Source organism: Euwallacea fornicatus, chromosome 11 (assembly GCF_040115645.1).
Source record: "Euwallacea fornicatus isolate EFF26 chromosome 11, ASM4011564v1, whole genome shotgun sequence".
Classification (NCBI taxonomy): Eukaryota; Metazoa; Arthropoda; class Insecta; order Coleoptera; family Curculionidae; genus Euwallacea; species Euwallacea fornicatus.
The window spans coordinates 3,358,785-3,381,352 of NC_089551.1; the positions used below are offsets into that span (position 1 = coordinate 3,358,785).

Genomic DNA, 22,568 nt, shown 5'->3' on the forward strand with positions numbered 1-22,568 from the left:
GTTATTTGTACGATATCGCCATTTGATTAAATAATAGGTTTGTTTAATTCACATTCCATTTTCTGGTTTCCCCGCGTGGGAATATTGGGTCTTTTTAAAAAATAAAAATTACAAAATTGGCAAAGCAGGGCTGCGCATATTTTCGTGGCAATTTGTGCTTCGTGGAAAGAATACGTTAACGTTACGTTAAGTCACGTAATGGTTCCAGCTCTAACGGCTAGTGGCAGTAACATTTTAGTGTTTAAGTCCGGCTTACCTTGACGCTGAGGTTCGGAGCTTATTGTTCATATTGTCTTTCGGTATATAAGCGCATGCACAGTTGTATAATAAAGTATACATACCCCAGTCGAAATATGAGATATTGTGAAAAACTGCGAGCTGGTTTTGAAATAACCCTAAAAAGACAACAATCGCAATTGTGTAACAACGAATTATATTAATCTGCCGACCTTAGCGGTCAATTCTCTGATAAATATAATAAAATGGTCAATTTATGGACAAAAAAGTATACATACATTATTTAACTTTCATTTTTGGAAGAGTAAAAAATACAGCTAATATTTTATTGGTCCGCCTTCGCTTTCTAACACGGCCTTTAGCCTATTGAGCACGGATCTTACTTTTTTTTAACTATCTTGTGGGCATTTTATTCCACTCTTCCAGCAGAAATCTCTTCAGGTTGTTTTTATTTGAAATTTAGTGATTCCTGATTCGGCTATGAAAATAATCCCATAAATTCTCAATCAAGTTTGTGGCAGGTGATTGAGGTGGAAAGTTAAGTTGGCGACGAACGTTGTAAAATAGCTATATCCTGACAATTCCACTAGTATGTTTACGGCCACGATCTTGTTGAAAAATCCATTAGTGGTCGAAACCCATTTTGCGAACTGAGGGGTTCAAATTACCTTTCATTATATTAAGATAACTAAAACGGTCCATGGTGTTTTCAATAAAGACCAAACTCCCTTATCCAGATCCGGATACGCAACCTCATACCATCACTGATCCGCCACTGTGCTTCACTGCCGGAATAATATTTTCCAGTTTTAATTCGCATTATTTTTTCGCCAGACTTTTTGTTTTCCATCGCATCCAAATAAATTAAATTTATTTTCGTCACTAACAACTACAGTGTCCCAAAAATGTTCACCTTTTTTAAAAAAAAATCTGTTGCAAACTGCGCCACTTTCTTTCTGTTAATATCACTAAGTAGAGGTTTCTTTCATGGAATTCTGCTGTTATATCCAGAATTTCGTAAAAAAAACTCTGATTATTTCGGGATGCACATTTATTTCGTGGCATTTGAAATTTTTTGGACAATGTCAATTGCTTTTATAGGTTTTTTGGACGTTTTTAACATTTTCGGCGTTTGTCCTAGCACTTAATTTAGGAGGTAGTCCGCTCCAGGGTTTATTTTATAGAGAATACTTTTAAGATAGTTTGTTATTACTGCTTGCACACTAGATTTTGATTGGACAGCATTTTGTTAATTTCCTGAAGTGATTTCTCTTCTCGTTTTATTTTGGCGATTATCTCACGCGCTTCATATGAAATTTCTTTGGTTTTTTTGCTCATTTTAACACCTCTACTGTCTTAATTTCTGAACAATTCATTAATTAAACAAGTAAAGTTCTTCACTTCCCCAATTGATGGTAAACTAATAACATGTTTCAAGTAGAATGTAAAAACAAAGGTGGGTGAACCCTCTTTCTTTGTATATAGTATGTCTACTTTTTTACACTTAAACGAAGGTTTTGGTACATTTTTTAGAGATTTGACTAATTAAGGTCGATCGATCGATTGATTAAAGTCGATAGATTATTAATTTAGCACATGGTTATACAATTGTGTTTGTTGTCTTCATAGGGTTATTTCAAAACCTCGTCCTACTTTCGCATAATATCCCATATTTCGAGTGGTGTATGTATATTTTATTGTACTAGTTTACGTAGTTTAATCAATTCGGAGCCTCAGAAAATAGAGTCCTAAATATAGCTATTCAGGGTATACGGTGGTTTCTGCAGGAGAGGATAATGAAGTGTATGAAATACTCGTGTCTTTAACTCGGTCAAGAACTTCCTGCCAGTTCTTTAGATACATTTTTAAAATTTTTCACTGAAGGCATCTATTTCGATTATCACCACTAAAGGAACCAAGCGATTGCACATATCTATAGGTTGATGATTTTCTAGGAATGGGCAAAATGCCAAATTTTCGACAGCCTGTATTTAAGCTAAGCATCTGCGCTTTTTTGGCTTAATATATCTAGTTTTATAATCTATGAAAGTGCTACTAAAAAAAGCCTCAAACAACGTACTGTATTTGGCACATCATTTATATAATTGACATAACGATTTAATGTCTGAGAATGTGAAATGCGAATTTAACCATATAATAAATGTAATTTCGAGGATTTGGTTAGTTCAGGTTGCCCAATTCGACGTAATAACACGTATAAATGATAAGAAATGCTTCTTTTATGCAGAGTCTTAAGTTTGTTAATAAGATGCTTCAACATTCCAGAGCAAATTTTGCAGCACTAGGAATTTCAAGTTATTGATTGATTGTCGGTTTTATTTAGATTAATGATGATCTGAGAAAACTTGGGACAATGTAATGGCCTTAAAAAGACGTAATGAGGCATTTAGTGGATCACGTTTTCTTTGATATTAAGCGTTTGACGGACCGCCAAGGATATTGGAAATTATCGTTATTTGGAATATAAACACAGACAACAATAATTTCACAAGAAAGCCGATTTTTTATTTATTATTCACATTGTTTTAAGACCATTTTCGGTTGTGTTAGTGAGGGTCGGTAATCAGACTTGGTTGTAATTCAAATTCAAAGGAACAAATGTCGCTTTGAAAGAGATCTTTGCTAAGAAAGTTAATACCAAACTGCGACGAAGCAAAGAATACGTGACGCAATAGAGAGACGTATCTTAGATGGAAATGATATATGGCGGTCATATCTTTGACGGTCCTTATTCTACACTTGCGATTCTGCACATGCAGATTTGGAGAGACCAAGAAATTTTGCGATTGTTCATCTGCGGTTGTGTTTTTCTTCAATCGCTTTGACCTAACGACATGGTTACGCTAATCAAAATATAAACCAAAAAATCCGCTCTAAATATATTCAACAATAACTTCGGTTCGGCGAAATCGAAATTTCGAACGTAGTCGACGATAAATTTACGTTACGTTATTACACTCAATATAGGCGGACGTTCGATTGCTCTGAATGACTGTGTTCAGAATTGCAATTCTCTACTGCTTATTGTCGAAAAATTTAAGGAAAGAAAAATGTAAATCTTAAGATGTGTCTGCGGTAAATTTCCAGGAATCGACTGTATTTGATGCTGCCATTTTCATATGAATTAGGAAAGGGATTACCATTGTATTTACAGCTGTATGGTTTTTATGTATTTGTGTAATTTTTTGTGAAATCAACCGACTGCAAATAAGGTTTAAGATTTCGTAAGGGTCTTCGAAGCTTTCCAAACGAATCGTTTCAAGGGGTCGCAGTTCCAAACTCACATTAACCATCCTAAAATAGACTGATTTTGCGATAGGCTTACCGGTATTCCATAGAAAATTTTTGGTATTTTTTAAATTCTTTAAGTAAAACTTACACCTACAACATCAAATTTAACCAGACTTTATCAACGATCCTAATGAACAAAGTTGTATTACACTGATTATACAGGGGAAAGAAGTGACTTTATTACGTAATTGTCTTCATTGAAAGATTTATGTTGTGGTGAAGATCTTGTTATTTTAAAATTAGCACTTTTCCCGGTAGGTAGTTTTCCTGTTGAGAGGTTGTTCTGTAGTTATGCATCATTCAGCATTAATGGATACATACGGTCGATTTTCTCCGACTTCCCGACTTATTTGTAAAGTGAGAGTTCGCCCAGTCTCTTTGAGGGTGCTAAAGTATTGATTGCGCCCAAGTAAAAAAAATTGCGTTGAGCTGATTAAATTCCAGAGAATATGGGTCATCAGCGATGGTCATTAATACCTAATAAAAATGTCGGATTGCCGCGGTACATGCGACTTTCAAAACTGTCGACCTACAAACAAGTTGTTGTTTCTCCCTGGACTATACAGATGATGATTTTGGCCTGGCATAGAGACAAGCAAATTAGACACATATACACACACACAGATGATGTCTGAAAGTCTCAGGGCGATTCTCGCTTTAGTCGAGCGTATCTGTTGCCAAGCAAGGAGAAAAGGCAAAAAACAGGTTCGACTTTAAATTGCTTCATCGTTTAAATTACGATTCGATCGCGGATCGGCCCCAGACGTTCGCTCAGTGTATTGTTCTCGGAACCGATCGCTTTTCTTGCACCGTCTAACCACCAGCAACTTTTGACTAAAAGTGTTAAATGACCAACCTGAGAGGAATTTAATCGAAGAAAGTTTCGAAAAATGTGTGACACAATTTGCTAGAAAACGATAAGAGTCGCGATGTTTACGGAGGGCGATTAGACCGTGTTTGCTGTATTAAAGTCGACGATAAGCTATCGACAAGTTTTCCTTTAAATTGCCAATAAGTTATTTTATATTTGTGATCGTGTCTGTGAACGCCTATTTTTAGCTGCAGTAATAAAACCATCATCATAAAAATAAACGAATTTATTGCATGATATAAGAAGGCTTCCACATCGCCAAGTTTTTTTGGATAAAAGTTAAAATGGCGTGGTTTAATAGGCTTGCAGGAGTGAAATCGGCTTTAGTCATAGAGAACGGACAAAACTAGTTGGCTTTAAATTCGCCTATTTAATAGGCAAAATAATTCACTCAAAATCGTCCCAGGTCTGTGGCACTTAATTAAATCGAGGAAGTCCTCCATTGTTTCGCTTTCGAGACCTCTCGCTCAGCACAAATTGAGTTTAACCTATATTCAGGGCTGTATTTATCGCCCGGTTCAGTCTCGCCCCCTCGTTTTATCAGCTGATTCCTACGCCTCAATGTTCCTTTTATTCCTTTAGTTTATCGTCCAGACCTCCAAGTTTGGACGGACTAATCGTAAATTGGTCTAATTTTATTCATCAATCTCGAAGAACCAGTTTGGCTCCGAAGGACACTGTCCGTCTTAGTTGATTTGCCAATCCATAGGGGGATTAGGGGCGAGTAAAGGGGTAGCGAACAAAGCGCTTCCTCCCCACGGCGATCGAACAAAACGGCCAGAAACAATAAAATTTCTTCAGAGAAAAGGATTATTATGCCGTGGTAACGATTGCAAGGCTCTCGGTGAGGTCGTAAGGGAATAATGGCGAAATTTCAGCATGGGTTTTCTTTTTCTGCTTAATGGCAATGGCAAGACTGAGGCGGCATTTCGATGCACTCTAACGGTTTCGATATGGAAAATGGTTTCCTAAAAGAGCACCGTTCTTAGCGTCACCTTAGCAACTACAGTAGCCATCAAAGACAACCATTTAATTGGATTTTGTCGATAATGATTAAACGATTGCGTAACGAATTTCACGCGCCCGACTGGTTATTAAACAAACATGAGCCGCGTTTCGCCAACAAGCCAAACGAAGACCAGACTGGAGATAAAATTTACATAAACATAAATTACACCTGGGTTTGTTCACCTTTAGAACTGCACCCAAGGCCTCATCGATTGTATATGGTTTACATGTATTACACCGAGCGTCCGGAAACCTTTAAATTGTATTCGAACAAAAAAAAAAGTGAAAATGGCCTTGATCAATTATTGTATCATTGGAGAGTTGGAGGAATTTAAATTTAAATAAAAAATCAAATTCAACGTTATAAATAGTCGCACGATCTTATTATTGGCCGAGTTTGAAAAAGTGAGATATTTGCCAAGATCAATATCTTCGCGCACCACCGTTAGGCAGATGTTAGAAAGTAATAAGTATATAGAAAGTCCGGTAGTGGTCTCATGATATTAATGAGAAATCAGATTTCAAAGACCAATTAATTGTGCAGGAAGCCCCCATTGGGCGCAACAACGATGGAACAAAATCCGACGATCTGATGAATTTGATCTGAACGCGATCTTTGCTTCTATAAATGCTTTTACGGCGATAAATGGGCATGAGGAATAGAACGAGGTAAATTACGCATCGGGGGGAAGTGTTACCTTAACTCCATTTTAAGTCATCGGACTATCGAAGCTAATATAAGTTGAGCTGCTCAGCAATTCGCAAATGTGTGTTGATGAAGTTCCTCTAATTTCAAATTCGTCCGAAGCATTTTCTTCCAGATAGTGGCAATGTTCCATGTGCAAAATGTCAATATTTGCGATTCTCGCTTTCATTAACGAAATTTCATCAAACGGAGACAGTTCTCGATAAAACTGTCTGCCGAAGAAATACAACTTGGTGTAGTCCTACGCGTTTCAAGATTCAACTGCTGTGTGGTTTTCGATTTGAATGCGAATTTCAATTTCATTTTACTGAAATTTAAACATTTAAGACGTTTGAGTGTTAAAAAAGTGAGGTAATCTACTGATAAAACACCTTTGTGATTAGAATTTTGAGTAATTAATAATTATACCCTGTTTTGCCTCGCTTTTCGTAGCTAAAAATCTCTTCAATAATTCTTGAAAGTTGACAATTTAATTAGGGAATTAACGGAAGCGAAGTAAAACGAATATCAAAGGTGAATTATACAGGACGAATATCGTCGTTCCATAAAGAGAATTTCGGAAAATTATTAAGAACATTTTTGTTTCTTCGCGAGCGTAAAATCTCTTGATGCGCATTGCTGATGTTTCGTTAAGAAAATTTGGAACAACTCGCCTCAAAACAACCGCAAAATTCAGTTTAGGTTCATTCAAGTTACTTTCGTCTGGCTAAACCGTTGTTATCTCGGCAGAGCTGCTGGTGAGGTATATGTTCCTTTTATGGAATCAAATCAGGGGGTTTTAGGATTTATCAATCCACCACTCTAAGATTGCTCAATCCATACATGCCATTAATCACCTTTTTTCACGTGAGAGGCGGACTAAACTGAACCTTGACCGATTCACCATCATCACCATCATCGCAGATGTTCGTCGTTGGGTCGTTCACTTTTGCTGGTGTTTACTTTTAAGGTTCGTCTCGTTCTATTGCACCGAAAGTCGATTCACATTTGACATTTACTTGAAGTGATTATGAATTTCACTTTGCAATTTTGATGTTAAGCTCCTCTATAGGCTTAAGTCGATTTCGGGTTAACGATTGCTCAGCGGTGTACCAGATGTTGGCGCTCTTTGCCTGTAATGGACTTTCTAATGGATTTTAAATATACAATTTGCCATTGTTACCTCGTAACTATGCGCTCGTCTAATGAAGCTATTTATAACTTATCTTTAAGGTTAACGGTTTACAATAACCGATAAGGCGTGGGCTTACGTAATGGGAGGCTGCCTACTTTTCTTGACCTAGCCCAGGTCTATAGACTTCAGATTTTATCGTCGGTTTTGCCTAAAACATATTAGTTCCAAATTCGCGTTCACTAAATCTATCGACCACAGTGAATTTTGGGTGCGGACTTAAGTAGGTAACGTTTCTTGCGAGGTAAGATTGGCAGCCACCATAATTTAAAACATTGTATCGCTGTTGGGCAAGTTTTGTTGCTCAAATTGTGTTTTTTATGTGCCTAACTATGGTTAAACCCCTGTATGCCAAACACGCAAGGAAAATAACCCGGGGAACGCGGCATTATTTGTCTTTAAACAACTGGAAGGAATACGGCTTTAATCTCCAGTTTTATTCGGTGTTCGTTCCTTATATTATTTTCGCGAAAACCCCAAGGCGTCGCTTTCCATCCCTCTTTTGTGTCGCCAGTGACGGCACCGGCGACCTTTTGTATGGCGCTGCCGCCCCCGGGCACCGTCTTAGTTTCGGCTAATTATTATTTGCGTCCCCCTCCCCCCACCTGGAACGGATTGCGAAGGGGAAGTCCACATGCGAAAACTGCACCGGTTTTATATTCATACATCGATTTAGCAAGTCGGCTGCTTAACATAGAAACAGCCCCGTTTAGGAACGTGTAACGATTGAATTTTTCCAGGCAACTCGGCAACAACCATTTCAACGTCTAATCGCATTGCTTGTTCCGCAGCAGAGGGCGAATGCACCGGCGAAAATGTGCCCCAAATAAATTATTAAACACGCGCCTTAGGGAACAGCATCCCGACACGGGAGCTTTGTTCTGGAAAAGACGGCTTACAGACAGAATCTGGAGCTTCCAGGACGTCAAGTCGCGTTAAGTCGCGGGAACCGCGCGAAGATTTGCGGTATTAACACACTTCGACTACGACAAGACGAATCAATCAGTCGCGAATTAGTTTTCTTTCCTACTTCTTAGCCACTCCGGTCCTGCCCGAGCAAAATAATGCAAATTTAAAGACGGCCATAGAATAGAACACGAAGAAAACTAATCCGGCAGAGTGGCTGTGAGTGAAACCTGGTTGCTAGTTTTATGGAGATATTTTCCGGGCACGTCAGTCGCTTTCCGGGGAAACTGTCTCGGTTAATTTGGCGATTCTCTGGTTGAGAGGGAAAACTCGGTGCATCCGCGAAGGATCGGATAATAAATCGCTTGTTTTGGCTCGCCTGAAGTCGAGGTACGTCTTTGACCGGAGGACTATACATATTCAATTAACTGGCTAGAGAGATAGACAGATCCTCCATTGATGTGCTAACAGAAATTTATTTTACACAAGTCATCAGTATAAGTGCATTCTGAAACGCGGTGAAAGTGAAATACAAATTAATAAAATGACGCAATGCACATTCAGTAAGGTGCGATGTATGTGAAAACACTTTATCAGTAGAAAGACCAGTTCACAATAGCAACTTGAGCGCAACGTTCAATCAATAGCACATTATCCGTATGAATTGCTGGAACATTGTCTGGAAAATGTGTCCAAACTCGCAAGGCGAACGTCACAACGTTGCTCCCTATAGACGTCGGTTATTTAATAATCCGTGACATTCCAGGTAAGTAACAAACTCTCATCGTTGAAACTGGAAAGTTGGCCCCGGAAACTGGAAAACTTGGGCCAAAACGACGGAATTGTAGAACCACACGTACGCTTGGCGTACGGCAATCAGCATGGGAACGGAAATTCATCCGGATTGTTTGCCAGTTTGCCGTGTTCCTGCCATGCCGTGCCAGTTTTCCCGTCGGCTTAGACGTTGATCTTTAAAGTTTCCCCTGCATCCAGACGAGATTTAACTTGCGACTCTACCTTCTTGTATTATTCAGTTTTAAGACTAATTTATATTGCGCATCAGCGCAGTTCGGATGAGGGAAAACAAAATACAAAATCCAATTTCCATTTTCGTTGTTTTCATAAGCACGTTTCCAGATTACAAAGGGACAAAAACTGTTCCCTTTCTGTTCGTGCATCGTTAGCGGGAATTAATGTTTATAGGTGCTCGTGTACTTCAAAATCTCTATTGACAAAAAAAGCCTTTTCGGGCCGCGAAAATTACGTCTGAAAGAGCCGTTTCGGATTCACGTGTTCGCGTTTTTGGATTGCTTGAGTTGATTACGCTTTTTGAAAATAATTCCGTTTTGAGATTTGACCGTCTGTGTGAGCGTTGCACCTCCAAGAGGGTGTTTCCTGCGAAAATCTATTAGGTCCAAAATCATGTCTCTTTACATTCATTTGCATGTAGAATGTGACATAAGTGTCTGAGAAATCCGACATGTAACAAAACGAATAAATTAGCAGCTTCGGCTTTTCTTCCTGCTCACGGTAACGTCTATCTCGTCCCTTCCTGCACAGCTTCTGTTCCTAATGACGTTTTTTCTGCTCTTGCATAAGAGCAAGCAGTGCGACAAGTTGATCCTCCATTGCTGTGCGCTGGTCTCTAGTCGCTGACATCGAATACGCAATCTCCGGTAAATAAGCACTTATTTTCGAGCAAGCCCTCAAATGTCTCCGTAGATATCCATTCTCCCGCCACTGACACCAATTGTGGCGACTTAGCGAATTCGAACGTTTCCACTGTGTTTACTTTCAACGTAAACACTTCATTAATTCAAGTAAACACAACTTGAATTCACCAGCTAATAGTTCACTAATAAATAATCGTTTTTATACCTGTCTCATTCTGAGACTAACACTCACCTTTAACAATGGTCTGCTTATACAGTGTGACCTATAAAGATCGCATCATGCGGGAAATTCTTTTAGATATGAAATTGGATAAATGTTGACTTTGCCTTCGGGTTGCGGTTCGGAAATGTTGCGAAATGATGTGCTAATCGAAAAACATGTGACTGTGACTGTAAAATGCAATTTTTTCAGAACACTTAAAAATAATCCATTATTTATCAAAATTTTCAAAAATTACAAACGAAAAATTTATCATTTCAACTTTCTCGGACGACTTTCGTTTTTTATATTTTTTTGTATTTCTGCATTTCCGAAGGATTCAAATCGGTCAGCAAGCTTCTAAGAATAATTACATTATATCAAAGTAATTGTCTGAATGAACGTTCGTTAGTTGAACTTGTAATAAATTCATCTTTTTGAAGGAAATGTAAAATTCATTAACAACGTTGCACATGGCTCGATGCAAAGTTAATCCAGTTTATAAAGAAAATGTTCAGATTACCTTATTCCGGTGTTTTTACAAAATTTTTTACGCAGTATTAGATATACTCAAATATCTTTGTTGCTGACCGATTTGAATACTTCGGAAATGAAGGAATACAAAAGAAAATTAAACTCGTCCGAGAAGGGTAAAAATTGGTGTACAGGTGGAAAATAAGAAATTGAGAACCTTCTTCTTTTGCGATTTTTCAAAATTTTTGGAAATAATGGGATTTCGAATGTTGAAAAAAATTGCAATTTGGCAGTTGTAGACAATCACTTGTTTTTCGACTTATACGTCATCTTTCGTTAACTCTGAAGCACGACCCGAAAGCAAAGTCAAAATTTGCCCAAATTCACAACTAAAAGAATTTTCCATGTGATGTGGACTTTGTGGGTGACACTGTCTAAATAAGGTTTCTATGACTAGAAAAATCCACAATTTTTATATAAACCTGCAAACATTGACATAAACCAACATATTGGAATATTCGGCGTGCATAAAAGTAAGCAATAAATCACTCGGTCGAGCGCCCACGATAAACCCCCTTTTTGCCTCTGTCTTTTACTTGCGGTGGCCGCACGCCACCCGTAACACCATTATATGCGTTACTATCTGTTATTGCAAATCTATTATCTTTCGCTTAATTCCTTCGATGATTTTTTTCATCTACATTTAAGGGCAATACGTGACTGCCAGCTCCAAGCCCAGGGGGGTGGAAAATCTCCACAAGTTCAAATAGCATACGTCTTTGCGTGTGTAAATAATATTCAAAGCTTTTCCCCATGGCCCGATATGAACTGTTTGCTTGAAAATTTAATAACCGCTTATTCGTTTTGCCATCAGTGTTTGTCGGGGAAACCTCCGCTTTATCTCCTTTGAAGCCCAATCCCGGAGGGCCGGATCGATGCGATATTGAAAACTTCTCAGTTTGTTCATTACGTACGTCGTGCACTCCATTCCTTCGAATGAACCGAAGACCCTGTATAATGTGTACGTGCGGCATTAGAACGTTGGCGTTCATAATTGGTTTGCCGTTAATTTAATTAGTAATATGTAAGGCGATTAGGATCAGCTACAAGGCAGCGACGTTCCATAGTTCGCGAGACCTGATTTATAGCGGACCGAGCTTAAAAGTCGCTTTGCGCTTAATTAACTTTATGACGTTTACGACTGTGCTTTGTGTCTTTTTGTGCTGGTAAACCGGCTTGTTTTTGTCCTTTCGGAAAGGGCAACGCTTTACCTCGTCGTAAGTACCTTGACTAATTTCGCTCGTCCAACCGAAGCAACATCTATTTCTTGCACTTGAAAGTAATTTCTTAAAGTTTCGCATAATCTACTAAAAAAACTGGTCCACGTCGGCCGGATTTTGCAGGAATATCTTTTGGTGCAGCAACGGAAAGTCTTATTCAGTATTCAGACTGCGTCCCATTGAAAGTCGTTCTTCGCAAGTTACGCCGGGCCTCGGTGATGGAAGATTCTGCAGATAACATAGCGCCGCGATCAGCATTTTTGAAAAGAATCATTGATGGAAGGCCCCGTTTCGCTATTTGCTAAGTTGGAATTGATGCGCGCCCCAAAAGGAATCGATAATGAGCTCCGCTCTATCTCCCTGTCATTCGTCTAATAAAAAATAATTACGTTGTTCCTTCTCTCTCCCGATGATGCCGGAAAATCGAATATCCGCCCTTTAAGACCTCGCAAGTAATTCGGCCCCGTAATGGCAATTTCATAGGGCGTCGGGAATTTTTTAATGGTCCATGAAGAGCATCACCGCGCCAAAGGAGAGCAGTCAGGCTCGAGTAATATATTTTTGTAAATAAGGTTTTATTAAAAGTTATAACCTCAAATGGTGCTCGAGCGGAGTGGATGAGCGCGAGGAGATAAATTTTCCTTCTCATTGAAGGAAAAGTTTCAATTTTATCCATTTAAGAGCGAAAAATCTCACGTCCCCTAGATGCCATAAATCCGGCTGCAACATATTCGCCTGTTTATTCTTCCAAGGATACGATTTAATCTGGCATTTGCAGATTTCATTAAGCCCCGGCTTCGCAATAAAACCCGTACCTGGATTCGGTCTGATATCGTCTCGGGCCCGCTGTTTTTCTTTGTTCTTGCTCCTTAATTCCGGACCGTAACACGTTCTGCACTTTTTTAACTTTCAAGTCGTTATCTGTACTCCCCTTTAAGTTATTGTCGATTTAATGGCTCCGGCAATCGAGTAGGAGACGCCATTTTCACTCCCCGCAAATCGAGTTCGTTTTAAAGAACGTTCGCTTGCATTTTTACTGCCTTGTAAACTAGGCCACTTTGACAACATTTGCGGGAGGGATAATCGACGAGTCGTCCCTGTTTCGTCCCGAATGAACGAGGGCGAAGTCGGAACTCCAAAAACCAGTCTTTAAGGTGTCAATAAATTAGGCAAAACGGTTTACAGAAGTCTCATTATCAGTAAGCCTTTGTTGGAGGCGAAGCAGCCTGCTCCACCTGAAACACCGGGGGCACTAAATTAGTTCATAAAACCAGAATTTGTGTGTTCCGGCAGCATCTGCTTCGTCTTTTTCTCTTTTTTGGGGTGGAGAGCGAAACAATATGAATAGGTCTCGAGGAAAAGCTTCATCAAACGCGGATATTTTCAAATTTTCCGGAACATTTCCCGCATTCGGGCTGAATTTTAAAACGGCTTAAAATAATCCGTTCCGTCGACGTCCCGGGCCCATCCGTTATTGCCGCTCGCAAGAAACTTTCTGAAACATTTATTTCCTATTTTAACTTATCCCGAAGGAAAGTTCGTATCGGGCCCCGGGCCTGGCGACCAGCAACACAAGTTTCGGATACATTTTTCCGAACACACTGCGCGAAATCGCCTCCTAATGTTTGCCGAATCGGGAAATTGAAAGTTTCGTGTGCCAGAAAGAGGGACGTTGATTGATGTTCCAGGATTTCCACACGTCAATCTTTCCGCGTTTGTCAGCGCCGAGAGAAAAATCTTCTGTATAGTTCCGAAGCCAGAAGCCACTAAATCTCCGTTTCAAAAAAACTAAACGCAGTATTTTGTCAAGAATTTATGTGCCCGCTTTCTAATTTAGTGGCCCCATAAAGCATTTTCTAGGGATGTTTTATTGGCGGTTTAAAAAGCTGATTAATTCCATCTAAGTCGTGCTTAGAAAAAGGTGAAGCTAACCTCGTCTTATATAACTGTATGGTAACGGAATATTGTGTATTATTTCTGGAAATTTCGCCAATGTTATTGCATCTAACTAGAAAGTGCTACCTTAATGGTTTAATCCGGTAAAGTTCAGGTAAAACAGATTTATCATTTAACTTGGTTTGTTATTATGACGTTTAAAAGCTCTGGCTGCTTGGATTTCCATGGAGCAGTGCACAGCTTTATCTTTCCATTAGTCGAGTTAGTTCGGGTTCTTTATTGTGTTGTTACATTAATTATGTACAGATTTGTATGAGGTTAGGCCGGTACAGACGTTAGAGCCAAAAATTGAGTTCTTTCGGAGTAAACGAAGTTCGGGGGAAGAATTTTTTTAAATTCACAAAGCGTCGATTTTCACAAGTGTGTTAGCGAAACTTGGTTTCGCTATAATTATTCGATTAAAATTAAAATTGTGTATGTCATTGTGCAGTAAATAATAACAGAATTCCTGAAAGAAAAAAAGCCGTATTCCATCAAAAACCAAAATAATTGGCAACATCGTTAATCTCACCTCATTTTTTGCCCTTTAGTCCCAAGCGTGGTTCAGGTTGATGCAATATCTTCCGAGGTTATTGAGCGTTAACTCCCGAGGAAAGGTTTTTTGCGTCACTCGTGTCATCTTGTGGGTCTCTCCTACGTTCGTCAGACAGATTTCCACTAGTTACACAAAACCGTGCATTTTCTAACTGCTGGCGGCTTCTACTCCTTTAATACCCAAAGAAGTCCCATGGCTCGGGATTCAAATATAAAAGGTTGCTGTTGTGTAATCCTGGATTCCGGTCTAGCTAACTGATTTTCGGCTCCCAACCCCTGGTTTATTTGATAATACCATGGCGAGTGAAACATCGCTTTAATGTGGCTGCTTTCTCCGAACGTTTTTGGATGTGGCCACGTCCCAAAACTGCATCTTATTCAGCTCCGAGTACGCAACTTTGTCCCAATTTTACTTCTTAAATACACAATATGTCCGTGCATGCTTATACTCTAAACAATCACCTTGTGTAATAGGTGGAAGTGCAGTCTATAAATATACAATCTTTAATGGGTAATTTCTAGGCTAAGCATTTTCCCAGGAAATAATCAGAAAGTTGCTAAGTACCTAAATAAATATTTATTGCTAATTCCCGTTAATTCAAGGTTTACTTGTATGATGAGATAGAGAAGTGTCTATTTAATAGAAATTAATTCAACGTTTGATTTTTCAATTTGGCAGAGAATTTCAATTTGACCTAAAAGGGTTTAAAAACATCCGGCCGAATGATGCAAAAAAAAAGAAAATGGATCAGAACAAATTTCCTATTTTGTTTTATCTCACTCGGCTAGTTATAGAAAAACCATGTTTTCCATGCTCCAGCAAGCTTTTTCCAAACATTTTAATGGGCTCGTCGCTGCAATTCGACCCTTCCATTTTGCCATTAGTCAAACTAAATCCTGCGAATCTAATTTGATTTGCATTTCGTCCTCGTCATCATTTGTCTTAAAAATAAATCCAATTAAATACATTTTTATCGCGATCCAAATTTAATTTGCCATTGTCAGGAAGGGAAGTCAATCTGGATATTTGAAAATCCCTGTCAGATAATGCCCGTTCTTGTCTCACCCCGATCCAAATGAATAAACAAATAATCTGAAACTGGGAAAATATGTTTCAACGTTTGGAAATGGATTTTTAATCTGCCATTTTGGATTGGGCGACAATGTGTCTGATAATAAATGACACGCACAGGTTGGAAATGAAAATGCATCGGCTCTATTTCAGGGATTAGTTTAATATTTATAAACATCGGGGTCAAACAGCTTGCATGCGGCAGCTTTATATTTATCCGGGCATTGTATGTTTTAGTTTTCCGGTCAATAGGCCTCCTGTAGGCCCGGTTCAGGACTTTAAACCCGCGGCAATCTCTGGTTTAAAAGTTTTAATTGCTTTAGGTTCAGATCAGGTTAGATTTCGTGTCGCATAAGTGGGTATTTTTGCTTCGCTGTAACCTTCAATTAAACTTGACCTTAAACCGGATTCGATAAGCGAACATTGGCAACAATGCGTTATTTTGTGCCAAAATCTCTCCGCTCTTCTTCCAGAGTGGCGGAAACAATAAAACACAACGATTCCAGGTTCTGGATGGTTGAATAGAGCGGTTTTCCCCCCAGGATATTGAGGCGCACAAACTTTCCTTGCATTTTAGTTATTTTTTCCTTAAAAATTCCAAATAAAAACTTTGCTAATTATATATTTTTTTCATTCCAGGTGAGTCTTTGTTTGGGATTAGTTCAGGCTCGAGACGACTGCCGGGAGCGCTAAGATAAGGTAAAGCCTGGAATTTATATAATGCTGAATTTGGCAAAATTTCTTTAACGGCCCATTAAGCCGGAGCCGTCCAATTTGTTTCCATGGAAATTGCCCGATGCGGCATACAAGGATTTTTTAAACTGTTAAATGTGCAAACGCCCGTCGATTGACGGTTCGATTTAAACTGTTGCAGTTTTGCGGTGTTGCGGGTGCAGTCGCAAATCACCCTCGTTCCGAGGATAAATAGGCAATAATTAGGATTTGTAATGATATCACTGTCCTGAAATATCGCCCATCGAGCCTAACCGGGTTCGCCAATATCGTTTTTAATCCGCACTTTAATTTCGACACCCCATTCCGCGGCATAAATGGGGCAGTAAAAATGTCTCGACACCGCGGAGCGATCCTCCAATTCGGCGTTTACACAACTCCTTATCCGCCCATGGCCGTCAAGTTCCACCAGAGTTTCGGCTAATTGACGGGGGGGAAACTTTTCCTCCTTCAAACTTCTATTTTGAATTTAGGCAAGCACCTTTCGCGGCCCCTTTTTAGGGGTTTTGATGTCGTTAAATATGTTCTTTTTTTTGCACGGTTGGTCGTAAAGCGCGGCGGGGGTTCATGCCCTTCGGTCATATTTCTACAAATTAAAGGAAATAAAAGTGTTCTAAACTAAATGGAACAACTGTTCGATACTTTCAATGCCAGCTTCGGTAATATATCAAATTTTAAACTTCTCCTCTACGAGGTACCTCTATATGTATTTGGATTAGGATACGTTTAAATAATAGTTCGCCGAAAAGATAAAGTGAACAAACCAAAATGTTTTTTTTTGGAACTTTCAAGTATTTCCGATTAACATCTAATCGCGTAATTTTGTCCTAATAATCGACCTCGTCGAGTTTCAGCAACAGATGCAGGGTGTCAAACACGCAGTGGGGCAAAGAGCAACTGCAGATATTTGCCATCAAAAAACTAACATCCACTGCAATTAATGTATTCCGATAGTTAATATTAACAAAAATACAGGGTGTTAGAATGTAACTTTCGTTTTTGATTTTGCTTCATATCTTCATACCTATGGCACGGAAAGGTGATATACGAGAGTTTTTGGAGGTGGAAAACAACGTATTATTGTCGGTTTTATTGCAGTTAACAGGGGGCGCACCTCGGAACCGTTTCGACTAGTAAAAAGGGCTCTAATTTTTTCTACGCATCTTTACACGCAATATTGTTCTATTTAATATTTTAGATAAAAAAGGGTACTTGTAAGTAACGTCAAAATTTGACCGTTTTCCACATATTTATGCAAGGTGATTCACTGGGAATAGGACATGGCAAAACTCGAGATATCGAATACCAAAATATGACGATTGGACTCAACATATTTTATAACAATGTTGCGTGTATAAGAACTATAAGGTGAAAAAAAGGTTGAAATTTTATTTTAAAATTCTTTAATAACGCTTCGCGTTTTGATAGCATCAACACCAAAACTGGTATACTTAGGTTAGTTCAGGTTTGTACGTAGCTCCTACAAGGCACTAGTTACATCCTACCGCTTCGGTATATGTGGTCACATTTCTTTATGAACGCAACTAAGGTCAAATTCTATTCAATATAATAAAAAAGCGTCTATTTTTAGTCAAAAAGATATTCTCATTTAATTCCCATATCTCCCTTCGTTTACAAGATTTTCATCCATAAGCTGATTCAAGTCATATCATTTCAAATTCTCAAAAACGGTGGTTCGGCGATTAGCAACACATTACTTAACTATTGTTCCTTTAGTAATTGTCAAAGTAATCAGACTATTTCCTTGTTGGTTGCTCTTTTCTAGTAAAAAAAATGTATTTTAAAAGTAAAAATGTCGAGGCATAATAACTTTTCCTTTATTCAGATGCACCATACGATTTCTGTTTTTGCTGGAATGAATTTTTAACAATACTTTATTATCTTTTTTTTAATAATCGAAAGATTGAATTTTTTCATTAATTACTTTTTTAATTAATTAAGGATTTGAAATACTACACGTGATGTACTACACGAATTAACATATGGGTAAAAATCTCGCAAACAAAGAACATAAGGATTCACCGAGAATACCTTTTTTAAATAAAAATAGATACTCTTTCGTAATATTGAATAGAATTTTCCCTTAGATGCACTTATAAAAAAATACGACCAAATATACTGAAGTGATGGGTTGTAACTAGCGCCCTCTAGGAGCTACTTAAAATTGGATCAAAATCTTGGCGCTTTACAAAACCGAAGTATACAAATTTTGGTATTGATTCACAAAGAGTTTATCAGGAATTTTAAAATAAAATTTCAAACTTTAATACTCTGTAACTTTAAAACACGCAACATTGGTGTAATCGTCATGTCGGATCGGGTCCAATCGTCATATTTTTGTGTTTCCTATCTCGACTTTTGTCATGTTTCATTCCCAATAAATCGCCTTGTATAATGCATAATACGTATGACACAAAAAATTCAATTTGAACCAATTTTAAGAAAAAAACTCATAGCGACTTTGACAAGCTACGACTGTCACTGACAAATCGGCATTCAGTTTAAAAATGGCGCCCATATAGACAAAACAAGCGCCTACTTACTTCGTCTGACTTCGCCAGTTCTCGGCTCAATTCGAGAATACTTACATACGAAAATTCGTGAGGCACCAAACTGGCAAATATCTCGAAAACGATTAACTTTTAAGAGTACTACTAGGTGTCAGTTTTTTGGCTAGAACGTTGAACAGGATTATACTGGAGCTGCGTAGAAAAGAATTAGATCCCTCTCAATTAGTCAGGACAATTTGAAGTGGCGGCCTCTGTTTGTCGCTTCCGAAAACCGTCGAATATCAAATTTTGGCACCACAAGTCCAAAGACGTATGAAATGAAATTAAAAAAATAAAATTCCAACTTCAAACCTCGGCGTCTTCGATGGTATCGACTTTCGGAATGGAACGATTGCGCTGGATCTTGACATTTTGATGGGGGGGGGGGGGGGGGAATCTGCCGTTGCCGTTTGTCCTATTAGTTTTGGAACACCCGTATAACCAGGAGGTTGTGCCTTGGACTTGGAATGAGCAGCACGCTTTCCCGCCACCGCCCTTTTCCATGCTTCATCTCCACGTGGCACTTCAATTTCGACATCGTCATTAGAGTGTCCCCTCGCAGTGTTTAAGATCGTGCTATTAAGCTGGGCCCGTGTGAATGGATAAACAAACAAGATGTCGGTCGGTGTCTAATAGACAAGGAAAACAAACTGCTAACCCATTTAACATGCATTTGGCTCAAATTATCGTCTCCGTGCAATCGTCACGCCTTGGCTGCAAACAGCCTCGTAATAATGGCCTTCCTACAAGTGTGCAAGCGAGCGAGCGAGACAGATAATTGGGCCGTGTTCCATCATGGAAAAGGAAATTCCTTTCGGTGTCTCTTGCAAAAGAAGACTCGTTCTTTTTATGTACGAATCTCGCCACTTTCGAGTGGTGGCAGGCGGCATCAATTCGACCCTCTCGCGAGATATGAAAGTTTATGGGGCGCACCAGTTTGCCGGCCTTTGTAACGGAGGCGACACGTCGTTACACATATTCGGGACAATGCCATTGTCCGCCTTCGTGTGTTGTCATCTTTCACACTTCAGCAGATAAAGTGACGTTCAAAGTTTCCCTTAGAAATTTTACGACAACGTTATTGTATTGAAGGTTATTCGGTGCTAAGCCGCGCCTCCGAGTTGGGCATGCGAGAGAAGCCATCATTTTCTGGCGATTGTTTCAAATTCTAGCGAAGTTCAAATGTGTTCAACTCGTAAAGGCGATCGTGTGTGCAGGCCCGGGACCCAAGGACACATTCTGGACATGTAAAAGCATCATAACCTACGAAAGTGTATTCGAATATCGGGGATTCCACTTAAAAATCACAAGTTCGGCTCGGACGACCGGACTGACGTCCACTTGGCGATTGCGGCTCGAGTTTCAAAAAAAACCGCCTCGCTCGATTTTTTCGTCAAGCTTCGTAATATTTGTATCATTTATTCGAATTCGATAATATTTCCGACGCTTTACAGCCTGACCCGTTGGCTATTAATATAATTGGAAGCAACGAATTTTGCTCCTTTTTTTGTGGAAGTTAACAGAAAAATTCACATTCGTGTTCATCATTGTTTCAAAATCACTCCGTGCCCGAGTACAGCACTTGTGTTAAAAATCTTTAAACGTTATTGGGAAGCGCTCTTTGTAGCAAAAATAGTATTTTTCAATTCACTGCTTCACTCTTGAAATTGTCGAAGCCACTTCATTTATACTAGAACCTTGCATTTGGCAAAAAATTCAATCCAAATCGGTATATCGTGAATACGAAAGGCACTAGTTCAATTAACATGTCCACTGAAAAATTTACTTGTGAACAGGGCAAAATCACCAAATTAAATACTCAGTAGCGGGTATTGCCACTTCTAACAACTCTTAGAGATCCTAACCTTCGTGGCATACAGAGAAAATTAAATTTAGTAGAACTTGGTCTGGTATGACGTTCCACTCTTCAACTAATGCTCCAGGCATTTCTGCTAGAGTTACTGGAGGCCTATCGCGGGACACCCGGCGCCCTAATTCATCTCATATATATGTTCAATTGGGTTCATATCTGGACATTGCGCAGGCCATTGCAATGTGCTGATTCCAGCAGTTTCTATGAAATTTCGAACGATTCTTGTTTCATGTGGAGTGGCATTGGGATAAAATTAGGACAAACTCACTCAACGTACGATCGCACATACTGCTGTAGAATGTCGTCAATGTAGATTTGTGCTGTCATTGATTGCCTAAAAGGGAAACCATAAAACTGTATATCGAATTTCCAATTCAGACAATGACTGAACCTCCATTAAAATTTCAACGGACTATAAACAACTGTTGGTTGAATCTTTCGGCCATCTATCATATTGAGACAAAACGTTGATTCGTCCGTGAATAAGACACGGGACCATTCCTGAATGTTCCATTGTCCATAAGTTGCAACGAAGTTGCTTCGCGCTGTGTGGTGCTCTGGAGATAAAATAGGGCCTTTGCAGCCCTTCTTGTTTTAAGATTTATTCCCCGCAGTCACCTACAAACAGTTTGTTTGCTTACTGTGGTACCTCGAGCTTGTCGGAGTTTTTGTTGCTCTTCCATTGCAGTGCTAAATGGATCATTTAAAACCTGTAGCGCTCCATAAAGCGACCGTCTCTAAGGGGTTGTTATTCGGGGGCAACCAGAACCCGCCCTTCGAGCTGCATTTCCAATTTCTTCGCACTTTTGATGAGCCCTTCGCGCTGTGGTAAAAGGAATTTCCACTGCACAATGTCAAACTTCGAGTGTGGATGCAATTCAGCAATTTAGTGCGGATCGAATTCCATATTGCATTAGTACTAGTGGATTTTTTGCTAAATGCAGGGTTCCAATAAAAATGTTGCTATTTCAACAATTTTGAAGGTAAAATAATGAAGTTAAAATCAAAATGTTTGCTAAAAAGGGCACTTTCCAACAACGTTTAAAGATTTTTAACACAAGTGCTGTATTCATGCACAGAGTGGTTTAAAAAAATGATAAAAAATCTAAATTTTTCATTAATTTCCACGAAGAAATAAAACCCGTGTCTTTTTTTACATTTTTTCAACATTTTTTTAAAATTAAGAGCCAACGGACTCGGTTATATTGCGTCGAAAAAATTATTGAATTCGAATCACTGGCATAAAAATTACGAAGCTTCGAATTTGACAAAAAAATCGGGTGAGCTACTCCTTCGAAACTGCGTGTATTTTTTTACTTCTATTTATTGCTCTTCAGAACATCGAATTCTCGACGAATGAGTGGTTTAATGCTCTAGATCTTTAGAATTGGATGGTATAGACAATGCAGGAAGCATTTCTACCCATAAAGTTCTTTGATCAGTTTTCTCGCGCTAAGAATGGAGTTCTTTTCGCAAATTTATGCTGCCTGTTTCCGGCTAGCTGAAACAAATCTTCGGAAGAGGGAAACATTCTAGATTTAAGTTTTCATTTTTTTATAGATTCAGTATTGCATCATCGACGAATTATTTCGAACCGGAAAAGTCGTAAAGTAATGTATCTTTCATGTGGCACATATGATGAAAAAAATATACGAAAAAAAAGTTGTCGATACAGAATCAACATCTAGATTTCGTAGCAAGTTTCAACATTCTCCGCCGAACTTTGGTTTTCCATTTGTTTTTACTGAAAATAAAATTCCTTGATTTGGGAAACGGTCAAAAAGAACGTGCGAGAGACGAAAGTTGACCGAGGACACTAAAATTTGGTGAAGGGGCCTAGGTGCTGAATCTGGATGCATATCATAGAGCTTCCCTAATGGGGGAAAATTTGCGGCACGAAGTACATTAACCTTTTACAAAACTTTCCAGTCGTTTAGAGCCGCACGTGGTTCTTGGTCCTCAAATTCATGACGCGGTTTTAAAAATTCATACAT

At 38.9% G+C, this 22,568-nt stretch overlaps 2 protein-coding genes across 14 annotated transcripts in view; one reads left to right on the forward strand and one right to left on the reverse strand.

Moving 5' to 3' along the window:
* Nucleotides 1-22,568, reverse strand: part of LOC136341984 (uncharacterized) — a 305,269-nt gene that overhangs the window by 77,542 nt on the left and 205,159 nt on the right. The gene's annotated exons all lie outside the window — the stretch shown is intronic.
* Nucleotides 1-22,568, forward strand: part of LOC136341973 (muscleblind-like protein 1) — a 163,804-nt gene that overhangs the window by 23,000 nt on the left and 118,236 nt on the right. Inside the window, exons 1-2 of one of the 10 annotated variants that reach the window (XM_066287396.1) lie at nucleotides 11,700-11,834; nucleotides 16,039-16,098. The exons of the other annotated variants lie outside the window; for them this stretch is intronic. The gene's annotated coding sequence lies outside the window, so the exon portion shown is untranslated. Of the gene's footprint in view, nucleotides 1-11,699; nucleotides 11,835-16,038; nucleotides 16,099-22,568 lie in introns of those variants that run through there. 10 annotated transcript variants of the gene reach the window in all.